Source organism: Salvelinus sp. IW2-2015, unplaced genomic scaffold (genome assembly GCF_002910315.2).
Source record: "Salvelinus sp. IW2-2015 unplaced genomic scaffold, ASM291031v2 Un_scaffold16612, whole genome shotgun sequence".
Lineage (NCBI taxonomy): Eukaryota > Metazoa > Chordata > Actinopteri > Salmoniformes > Salmonidae > Salvelinus > Salvelinus sp. IW2-2015.
The window spans coordinates 171,915-184,113 of NW_019957672.1; the positions used below are offsets into that span (position 1 = coordinate 171,915).

General features: G+C 41.8%; 1 long non-coding RNA gene across 1 annotated transcript; it reads left to right on the forward strand.

The window, feature by feature from the left end:
• The first annotated feature begins 3,024 nt into the window (after nt 1-3,024).
• Nucleotides 3,025-3,512, forward strand: LOC139027492 (uncharacterized). The gene is made up of 2 exons (XR_011479583.1): nt 3,025-3,079; nt 3,444-3,512. It is a non-coding gene; the product is annotated as an uncharacterized lncRNA (long non-coding RNA).
• The last annotated feature ends 8,687 nt before the right edge of the window (nt 3,513-12,199 follow it).

Genomic DNA, 12,199 nt, shown 5'->3' on the forward strand with positions numbered 1-12,199 from the left:
AGGAGTCACCACGGCGTAGTCCCGACGTATGGTCCTAGGGCTCAGGTCCTCCGAGAGAAAGAAAGAGAGAAGGAGAAAAATAGAGAGAGCCAAGATTTTCAAAATGTTCATAAATGACAAGCATGGTCAAATAATAATCAGGAATAAATCTCAGTTGGCTTTTCATAGCCGATCATTAAGAGTTGAAAACAGCAGGTCTGGACAGTAGGGGTCCGTAACCACAGGCAGAACAGTTTGAAACTGAATAGCAGCAAGGCCAGGCGGACTGGGGACAGCAAGGTGTCATCATGCCCCGGTAGTCCTGACGTATGGTCCTAGGGCTCAGTTCTCAGAGAGAAAGAGAGAACGAGAGAATTAGAGAGAGCATACTTAAAATTCACACAGGACACTGGAAAGACAGGAGAAGTACTCCAGGTAACCAACTGACCCTAGCCCCCCGACACAAAACTACTGCAGCAGAAATACTGGAGGCTGAGACAGGAGCGGTCAAGGAGACACTGTGGCCCCATCCGAAGAAAACCCCCGACAGGGCCAAATAGGAAGGATATAACCCCACCCACTTTGCCAAAGCACAGCCCCCGCACCACTAGAGGTAATCCTCAACCACCAAACTTACAATCCTGAGACAAGGCCGAGTATAGCCACAAAGGTCTCCACCACAGCACAAACCAAGGGGGGGCGCCAACCCAGACAGGAAGATCACGTCAGTAACTCAACCCACTCAAGTGACGCACCCCTCCTAGGGACGGCATGAAAGAGCACCAGCAAGCCAGTGACTCAGCCCCTGTAACAGGGTTAGAGGCAGAGAATCCCAGTGGAGAGAGGGGAACCGGCCTGGCAGAGACAGCAAGGGCGGTTCGTTGCTCCAGAGCCTTTCCGTTCACCTTCACACTCCTGGGCCAGGCTACACTCAATCATATGACCTACTGAAGAGATAAGTCTTCAGTAAAGACTTAAAGTTTGAGACCGAGTCTGCGTCTCTCACATGGGTAGGCAGACTGTTCCATAAAAATGGAGATCTATAGGAGAAAGCCCTGCCTCCCGCTGTTTGCTTAGAAATTCTAGGGACAATTAGGAGGCCTGCGTTTGTGACCGTAGCGTACGTATTGGTAGTTACGGCAGGACCAACTCGGAAAGATAGGTAGGAGCAAGCCCATGTAACGCTTTATAGGTTAACAGTAAAACTTTGAAATCAGCCCTTGTCTAACAGGAAGCCAGTGTAAGGAAGCTAGCACTGGAGTAATATGATCAAATTTCTTGGTTCTAGTCAGGATTCTAGCAGCCGTATTTAGCACTAACTGAAGTTTATTTCAGTGCTTTATCCGGGTAGCCGGAAAGTAGAGCATTGCAGTAGTCTAACCTAGAAGTTAACAAATGCATGGATTAATTTCTGCATCATTTTGGACAGAAAATTTCTGATTTTAGCAATGTTACGTAGAATGGAAAAAAAGCTGTCCTTGAAACAGTCTTGATTATGTTCGTCAAAAGAGAGATCAGGGTCAAGAGTAACGCCGAGGTCCTTCACAGTTTTATTTGAGACGACTTTACAACCATCAAGATGAATTGTCAGATTAACAGAAGATCTCTTTTGTTTCTGGGACCTAGAACAAGCATCTCTGTTTTGTCCGAGTTTAAAAGTAGAAAGTTTTCAGCCATCCACTTCCTTATGTCTGAAACACAGGCTTCTAGCGAGGGCAATTTTTGGGGCTTCACCATTGTTTCATTGAAAATGTACAGCTGTGTGTCATCCGCATAGCAGTGAAAGTTAACATTATGTTTTCGAATAACATCCCCAAGAGGTAAAATATATAGTTGAAAACAATAGTGGTCCTAAAACGGAACCGTTAGGAACACCGAAATGTACAGTTGATTTGTCAGAGGACAGACCATTCACAAGACAAACTGATATCTTTCCGACAGGTAAGATCTAAACCAGGCCAGAACTTGTCCGTGTTAGACCAATTTGGGTTTCCCAGTCTCTCCAAAAGAATGTGGTGATCGATGTGGTCAAAGCACCTAAGGTCTAGTAGCACTGAGGACAGATGCAGAGCCTCGTCTAGACGCCATTAAAAGGTCATTTACACCTTCACAAGTGCAGTCTCAGTGCTATGATGGGGTCTAAAACCAGACTGAAGCATTTCGTATACATTATTTGTCTTCAGAAAGGCAGTGAGTTGCTGCGCAACAGCTTTTTCTAAAATCTTTAGAGGAATGGAAGATTCGATATGGGCCGATTAGTGTTTTTATATTTTCCGGGGGCAAGGTTTGGCTTTTTCAGAGAGGCTTTATCACTGCCACTTTTGTGAGTTTGGTACACATCCGGTGGATAGAGAGCTGTATTATTATGTTCAACATAGGAGGGCCAAGCACAGGAAGCAGCTCCTTCCAGCAAGTTTGTAGGAAAGGATCCAGTATGCAGCTTGAAGGTTTAGAGGCCATGATTATTCATTCATTGTGTCAAGAATATAGTACTAAACACACTAAGTGTCTCTCCCGATCCCAGGCCCTCGCAGAGCTGTGCAGATCCAGGACAGCTAAGCCCTGGAGGAATACGCAGATTCAAAGAGGATAAGACCCAGATTGCAGACAGTTTGAATAACATATGTTTCTTTTACAAAAAAGGGGGCAGGCAAATGACAGGTCAAGGGCAGGCAGAGGTCGGTAATCCAGGGCAGAGTCTGAAAGGTACAGAACGGCAGGCAGACTCAGGGTCAAGGCAGCAGAGGTCGGTAAATCCAGGGCAGAGTCTGAAAGGTACAGAACGGCAGGCAGACTCAGGGTCAAGGGCAGGCAGAGGTCGGTAATCCAGGGCAGAGTCAGAAAGGTACAGAACGGCAGGCAGACTCACAGGTCAAGCAGGGCAAGAGGTTCAGTAATCCAGGGCAAGTCAGAAAGGTACAGATACGGCCAGCCAGGCTCAGGGTCAAGGCAGGCAGAGGTCAGTAATCCAGTGGCAGAGTCAGAAAGGTACAAAGAACGGCAGGCAGACTCAGGGTCAAGGCAGGCAAGAGGTCGGTAATCCAGGCAGAGCAAGAAAGTAACAGGAACGCGAGGCAGCTCAGGGTCAAGGCAGGCAGAGGTCCAGTAATCCAGGGCAAGAGTCAGAAAAGGTACAGAATCGGCAGGCAGACTCAGGGTCAAGGCAGGCATTAGGTCGGGTACATCCAGAGCAGAGTCAGAAAGGTACCAGAACGGCAGCAGGCTCAGAGGTCAAGGCAGGGCAAGGCAGCGTCAGTAATCCAGGGCAGAGTCAGAAAGGTACAGAACGGCAGGCAGACCAGGTCAAGGGCAGGCAGAGGTCGGATAATCCATGGCAGAGCAGAAAGGACAGAACGTCAGGCAGGCTCTAGGTCAGGCAGGCAGAGGTCAGATAACCAGAGGCAGAGTCAGAAAGTACAGAACGGCAGGCAGACTCAGGGTCAGCGGCAAGTATCAGGCAGAAGGTCAGTAATCCAGGGCAGAGTCAGAAAGGTACAGAACGGCAGGCAGGCTCAGGGTCAAGGCAGGCAGAGGTCAGTAATCCAGGGCAGAGTCAGAAAGGTACAGAACGGCAGGCAGACTCAGGGTCAAGGCAGGCAGAGGTCAGTAATCCAGGGCAGAAAGGTACAGAACGGCAGGCAGGCTCAGGGTCAAGGCAGGCAGAGGTCAGTAATCCAGGGCAGAAAGGTACAGAATGGCAGGCAGGTTCAGGGCAGGCAGAATGGTCCAAACCTGATGAACTAGAAAATAGGGACTAGCGCAAACAGGAGTACAGCAAAAAAGAAACACGCTGGTAGGCTTGACGAGACAACACGAACTGGCAACAGACAAACAGAAAACACAGGTATAAATGCACATGGGATAATGGGAAAAATGGGCGACACCTGGAGGGGGGTGGAGACAAGCACAAGACAGGTAAAACAGACCAGGGTGTGACAAAAAGTACAAGAAAAAGTATACATAATTTCAATTATTATTATTTATATATTTTTTAAGATAGCCAGGGGGCACACACCAACACTCAGACATAATTTACAAATGAGGCGTTTGTGTTTAGTTAATCCGCCAGATCAGAGGCATTAGAGATGACCTGGAATGTTCTTTTGATAAGTGCATGATTTGGGCAATTTTCCTGTTCTGCTAAGCATTCAAAATGTAACGAGTATGTCAGGTGTCAGGGAAAATGCATGGAGTAAAAAGTACATTCATTTATTTTAGAATGTAGTGGAGTAAAAGTAAAAGTTCTTAAAAATATAAGTGGTAAAGTAAAGATACCCCAAAAACTTACTTAAGTAGTACTTTAACCTTTTCACACCTGAGTTCCAAATATCAAATTCAAATTCAAATTCAAGCTGCTTTATTGGCATGAAAAACATTGTGTCGATATTGCCAAAGCAACAATGTATACAATATACATTGTAATACAATTCTAAACAATGACAAATAATAATATAGAATGGCAGTAAATAATAATACAAAATTAAATATTAAAATAGTAACAATAAATGGTAACAGTCAATAATGGAATGTAATGTAATAAATATTTTTTTTAAATAAAAAAAATGAAACTATAACTAACTTATAACTAAATAACGGTCATCTTCACCATTACATCGGTACTACAACTACTATCATCATTATCACTACTACCACCACCACCATCATTATACTGCTATCATTACCATTACCACCCATACCACTACTATTTGGAATGATAAACAACAATAACAATAATAATAGTAATAACAATAACAGTAATAACAATAACAGTCATAATAAGTAAGTTACTGCTTACTATGCAGATGTTATTATTCAGTGTCCCTCAGGCTATGGCAGGCAAATACATATTTGGCTGCAAGAGGAGCCATTGCTCCTTCGCCATGAGTATTTTTTAGTTTTTCCTCTGGGTTTAATAAGTTAAAATTTGGTATAAATGTAATCATTTCTGTGAATAATGATCTCTTGCTGAGGAATATTTATCACAGTAAAGGAGAAAGTGCATCTCTGTTTCTACCTCCCCTGTCAGGCAGTGATCACATACACGCTCCTCTTTGGGTAGCCATGTCTTTTTATGTCTGCCGGTTTCTATTGCCAATCGGTGGTCACTCAGCCTGTACTGGTAAGAATTGTCTCTGCTTCGTATCTCTGACAGAGTAGAGATAATCAGCCAATTCATATTCTCTGTTTAGGGTCAGATAGCAATTTAGTCGGCTTTGGGATTTTGTTTCGTTTTTCCAATGTTGTAAATATGAGTCCTTTGATTGGTTCATGATTTTGTTTATTGGAATTCTTTCTTTTGAAGCAGTGCTGGTGTCAGCTTGGTTGGTTAGGTCCAACACCAGCTGACTGAGAGGGKTCGTTTCTGGGCTCAGCTCTTGGGTTTGAAGTGCTTTAATAAATTGCAGACTCGAATTTGGACTTGATTTCAGATGTAGCCAAAATTTTAATGATCTTTTCTGTATTTTCATTATTACTAGAAAGCGGCCCAAAATATCTAAATATAAATATCTCTAACGGACTCCCCAGCATGAGTTTTTTATCCACGTGATGTCAGAATGCACTCACTGTTCCAAAATGGGATTATTACGCAACATGACAGTTAACACGTGCTGCCTGATAATTATCTATATGCCATGTTTCAACTTGTCCATTTCAAATTATTATCTAACAAGTTGTATTTTCTAACAACATTGAGGTGTGTTCTGCCTCTTCATGAATTCACATAGAAGTAGCCCATTTCTGCGTTGCGGATAATTTATGGTTGAGGCTTTACTTTACTGAGCCGGATAAACTTCTCTATTCGAGGAGTGCCCACCGCACTTCACTCATGAATGCGCAGATCAAGTATGCATATATTTGCGCAGTCTTGCAAGAATTGGAAAATGTTCTTGCAGGCGCATGCTTTGCCTTCGTGTTGTTTTCTTTACACATAATCACTTAGGAACGCACACATGTCCAATCAAAGTAAGTTCCTTATTTTCTGTATATCGTGTTGTTGTTTCTACAGTATTGCAATGAAACAGCAGGGAGCAGGTCTCGAACCCTCGACCCCCTAGCCCGAGATCCGGCGCGCTGTCGACTGTGTCGCAAAAGCATGCTCGTGCGGCAGAGTCGATTTCCGAGTCGTTACACTATGTATGTAAAAAGCATAATGTATTTACAGTTTTATTCACTTGTTTTTAATGCATTCCGATTATTGCATATATTGTAATGGACACCTATGATGTGTGTAAAATACTTTTTTGAAGGTTGTACTGATTAAGTTAAACTATTTGCCAGCTATATGTGGCGCAATGTTTGTTGACATAATACAATGCATTCTGGGTGTCACGTAATCCTTCAAACCAAAGATGTTATAATGAGGTGAAGGAATGTTTCACTCATCTTTCGGATAAACTTCCGGAAATGAATGAAGGGAAGTGGATGATCGTAGACGACACACACCTTCACCATGCATACTATAAACAGACCAAACGAATCTTCTCTCCTCTTATAATCTTTGGTTGATGCGAAAAAAACACGTATGGCGGCGCGCACAAACAACCCATCGTCAGATTACTTTCGAATTATAGAAAGGTGTTTTACTCAGTTATTTCGATCAATGGTGAGTTTGCCCGTGATGTGATTAATTATAAATAGCCATTGTTATTAGCTAATTCATATTGTAGTTTCTGTCAGCCAGAGCTATAAAAATATGACCGCTTGTGTTATGTACATCTTTCCTCATCGCTAGGACAAATGTAGTGTTAGGATTTATGTTTATGCACTATAGCCTGTTAGCATATTGTTTGAAGATGAATATTGTTTTGTTACACACACACACAAACAATACAGAGGGGTGTGTGTGTGTGTAGGTGTAAGGACTGACCAACACAGGCAATAAAAGCTGTGGACAGTCTGGAGAGGGGAGGGGTGCATCTCTCTAGGCCAACCAGGAGGTTAGAATACTGGACAATACCATATTAGGAACTGTTTCAGTGTAGAATCGACAGACACAAGACAGATCTAATCTACCCAGCAACCAGATGTGGACAAAAGGAACGCGCCAAGGGGCTTGGACAAATCCAAGGGCCAGCAAAGGCGGGGCAAAGTCTAAACCGCGCCCAGCCTCTACTGTGATAGGCCAACAGACGCGTTGGAACTACGTCATCACGGTATAAGAAAAGCTGTTTACGTACTTCCTGCCAGTTCCCTGTTTACCCTGCGCGGTGATACAGCGAACCCGTATACAGTGATCCCTCGCCACTTCGCGGTTCACTTATCGCGGATTCGCTATTTCGCGGATTTTTCATAATGCATTTTTTTTTTTTTTTTTGGTGCATTGGTGCTCTGCATTTCTGATTCGCTAAAAACTCACTCCCGCTTCTTGTACAAAACATGCTACGAATTGTGCTATCATTTTGTCGTCTCGTGAGTTATGTGTACGTACATAAAACAGCTTGGCAATTTACATTAAGTTGGCCAAATTATCTTGTAATTTTCGAACATCTCCAAACCCATTAATAACCCACTGCAGAGCGCAGTCAGGATGCAGCGGCCCAGTCTGAAGAGCAGTGAAACGGCCTACACGTGAGTCACTGTATTTGTATACATGTAATAGTTGCTAATTGTAAAAAAAAAATAAAAAAATCTATTTCGCGGATTTCACTTATCGCGGGTCATTTTCGGAACGTAACCCCCGCGATAAACGAGGGATTACTGTATACGAAAATTGCATTTGCCATTCATTGTTTGCGGTAATTAAACATAATTAAAGAAAGTTAGCAGACCTTGCTTTTTATTTATCCTGACACCGGATGTGTTACACGCAGCGTTCACAGTAGCCTACATTTGTTCTGGTTTGGATGATTGTGTTATGGTGTAGCTACTTCTGTGAATGTCTGAACATTGCATACAAAAATAAACTGCTCACATTCTGGACATAACTTTGTAAGGACCTTGTTTGTGCCAAATGTTTCTGAAAAAAAGTGTGTGGTCATCTCAAATGCTGATTGTTGCGTCATACCGAAAGGGGACGTTCTAAATAAGCATTCTAATCACACCGGTTTGATCGTACGCTACAGGGACATGTGTTGGTACATGTGAGAAGGTTTCAAAGTATTTTTACCTAAGTACTTTACATCACTTGATTTCCACGAGCATTGCTACATTCTCCAAAAATGCTAAGCATCAGAGTTTCGACGTTGCTCAATAATCAGCTAACTAATTTAAAAAGGGTTGGGACAAAATGTTATTTTTTATTTGTTTTGTTTTTGCTAGTGATCTGTTTGTAGTTGCTAGTGATGACTGTAAATCAGTGTTAGGCTCCTGCCCTATGGTACCCATCACCTGTTTCTGTAGTGTGAGGCAGCTTGATGTACAATACTCTCCCCTTTACAGGACACTAGGCTATCACAGGGCCTTACCCCTAATCACTCTCCTTACTACTGAGTGCCAAGTAGAGAGGCATAGCATACCTTTTTTCAGGCTTTGGTAGAGTATGACTCGACCGGGGAATTAACCCCCAACCTCAGGGTGGACACTCTTAACAAAGCCACTAAATTGGTTCAAACTGTACAGTAGACTGTATTTTGATTTATCCAATTTGAAATGTAGCTAATCAGTAATATAAGTACACCTGTTTTAGTATCACTGTATTGCAGATGGGCATCCTCATCATTACTGTTATTGTTTTTTTACATGTTACCAATGTTGGTGTTTTATTGATACTACCAATTAGAGGTCGATCGATAAATCGAAATGGCCGATTAATTAGGGCCGATTTTCAAGTTTACATAACAATCCGTAATCAGCGTTTTTGGACACGATCATGGCCGATTACATTGCACTCCACGAGGAGACTGCGTGGCAGGCTGACTACCTGTTATGTGAGTGCAGCAAGGAGCCAAGGTAAGGTGCTAGCTAGCATTAAACATATCTTATAAAAAACAATCAATCTTAACATAATCACTAGTTAACTACACATGGTTGATGATATTACTAGTTTATCTAGCTTGTCCTGTGTTGCGTATAATCGATGCGGTGCCTGTTAATTTATCATTGAATCACAGCCTACTTCGCCAAACGGGTGATTTAACAAGCGCATTTGCAAAAAAAGCACTGTCGTTGCATCAATGTGTACCTAACCATAAACATCAACGCCTTTCTTAAAATCAATACACAAGTATATATTTTAAATCCTGCATATTTAGTTAATATTGCCTGCTAACATGAATTTCTTTTAACTAGGGAAAGTGTGTCACTTTTCTTGCGTTCTGTGCAACAGAGTCAGGGTATATGCAGCAGTTTGGGCCGCCTGGCTCGTTGAGAACTGTGTGAAGATCATTTCTTCCTAACAAAGACAGCCAACTTTGCCAAACGGGGGATGAATTAACAAAAGCGCATTTGCAAAAAAAGCACAATCGTTACCTAACCATAAACATCAATGCCTTTCTTAAAATCAAAACAGAAGTATATATTTTTTTAAACCTGCATATTTAGTTAAAAGAAATTCATGTTAGCAGGCAATATTAAACTAGGGAAATTGTCACTTCTCTTGTGTTCATTGCACACAGAGTCAGGGTATATGCAACAGTTTGGGCCGCCTGGCTCGTTGCGAACTAATTTGCCAGAATTGTACGTAATTATGACATAACATTGAAGGTTGTGCAATGTAACAGCAATATTTAGACTTATGGATGCCACCCGTTAGATAAAATACGGAACAGTTCTGTACTTCACTGAAAGAATAAACGTTTTGTTTTCGAAATGATTGTTTCTGGATTTGACCATATTAATGACCTAAGGCTCGTATTTCTGTGTGTTATCATAATTAAGTCTATGATTTGATCGAGCAGTCTGACTGAGCGGTGGTAGGCAGCAGCAGGTTCGTAAGCATTCATTCAAACAGGCACTTTACTGCGTTAGCCAGCAGCTCTTCGCAATGCTTCAAGCATTGCGCTGCGTTATGACTTCAAGGCCTATCAACTCCCGAGATTAGGCTGGCAATACTAAAGTACTATTAGAAATCCAATAGTCAAAGGTATATGAAATACAAATGGTATAGAGAGAAATAGTCCTATAATAACTACAACCTAAAACTCTTTACCTGGGAATATTGAAGACTCATGTTAAAAAGGAACCACTAGCTTTTTTACATGGCACATATTGCACTTTTACTTTTTCTCCAACACTTTGTTTTTTGCATTATTTAAACCAAATTGAACATGTTCATTATTTATTTGAGACTAAATTGATTGAATTGATGTATTTTATTAAGTTAAAATAAGTGTTCATTGTTCATTCAGTATTATTGTAATTGTCATTATTACAAATATATATACAGTGGGGCAAAAAAGTTATTTAGTCAGCCACCAATTGTGCAAGTTCTCCCACTTTAAAAGATGAGAGAGGCCTGTAATTTTCATCATAGGTACACTTCAACTTGACACGACAAAATGAGAAAAAAAAATCCAGAAAATCACATGTTATATTTTAATGAATTGATTTGCAAATTATGGTGGAAAATAAAGTATTGGTCAATAACAAAAGTTTATCTCAATACTTGTTTTATATACCCTTTGTGGCAATGACAGAGGTCAAATGTTTTCTGTAAGTCTTCACAAGGTTTTCACACACTGTTGCTGGTATTTTGGCCCATTCCTCCATGCAGATCTCCTCTAGAGCAGTGAGTTTTGGGGCTGTTGCTGGGCAACACGGACTTTCAACTCCAATTTTCTATGGGGTTGAGATCTGGAGACTGGCTAGGCCACTCCAGGACCTTGAAATGCTTCTTACGAAGCCACTCCTTTGTTGCCCGGGCGGTGTGTTTGGGATCATTGTCATGCTGAAAGCCACGTTTCATCTTCAATGCCCTTGCTGATGGAAGGAGGTTTGCACTCAAAATCTCACGATACATGGCCCCATTCATTCTTTCCTTTACACGGATCAGTCGTCCTGGTCCCTTTGCAGAAAAACAGCCCCAAAGCATGATGTTTCCACCCCCATGCTTCACAGTAGGTATGGTGTTCTTTGGATGCAACTCAGCATTCTTTGTCCTCCAAACACGACGAGTTGAGTTTTTACCAAAAAAGTTCTATTTTGGTTTCATCTGACCATATGACACTTCTCCCAATCTTCTTCTGGATCATCCAAATGCTCTCTAGCAAACTTCAGACGGGCTGGACATGTACTGGCTTAAGCAGGGGGACACGTCTGGCACTGCAGGATTTGAGTCCCTGGCGGCGTAGTGTGTTACTGATGGTAGGCTTTGTTACTTTGGTCCCAGCTCTCTGCAGGCCATTCACTAGGTCCCCCCGTGTGGTTCTGGGATTTTTGCTCACCGTTCTTGTGATCATTTTTGACCCCACGGGGTGAGATCTTGCGTGGAGCCCCAGATCGAGGAGATTATCAGTAGTCTGTATGTCTTCCATTTCCTATAAATTGCTCCCACAGTTGATTTCTTCAAACCAAGCTGCTTACCTATTGCAGATTCAGTCTTCCCAGCCTGGTGCAGGTTACAATTTTGTTTCTGGTGTCCTTTGACAGCTCTTTGGTCTTCCATAGTGGAGTTTGGAGTTGACTGTTTGAGGTTGTGGACAGGTGTCTCTTTATATACTGATAACAAGTTCAAACAGGTGCCATTAATACAGGTAACGAGTGGAGGACAGAGGAGCCTCTTAAAGAAGAAGTTACAGGTCTGTGAGAGCCAGAAATCTTGCTTGTTTGTAGGTGACCAAATACTTATTTTCCACCATAATTTGCAAATAAATTCATAAAAAATCCTACAATGTGATTTTCTGGATTTTTCCCCTCATTTTGTCTGTCATAATTGAAGTGTACCTATGATGAGAATTACAGGCCTCTATCATCTTTTTAAGTGGGAGACTTGCACAATTGGTGCTAACTAAATACTTTTTTGCCCCACTGTATATATATTATATTATAATATAGTAATAATTATATATATATATATATATATATATATATAAATCGTCCGATTTAATCGGTATTGGCTTTTTTTGGTCCTCCAATAATCTGTATCGGTATCTGCGTTGAAAAATCATAATCGGTCAACCTCTACTACCAATGTTGCTGTTTTCAGCCTACTACCAATGTTGCTGTTTTTTTTAGCTTGTTTACACTGTATTGCTTTGGGTGTATGTATGTGTGGGTGCGTCCGTATTTGGGTGCGGTTGTGAATGTGGGCAGGCATGTGTGCTTGCAGGTGTATATATTTTTT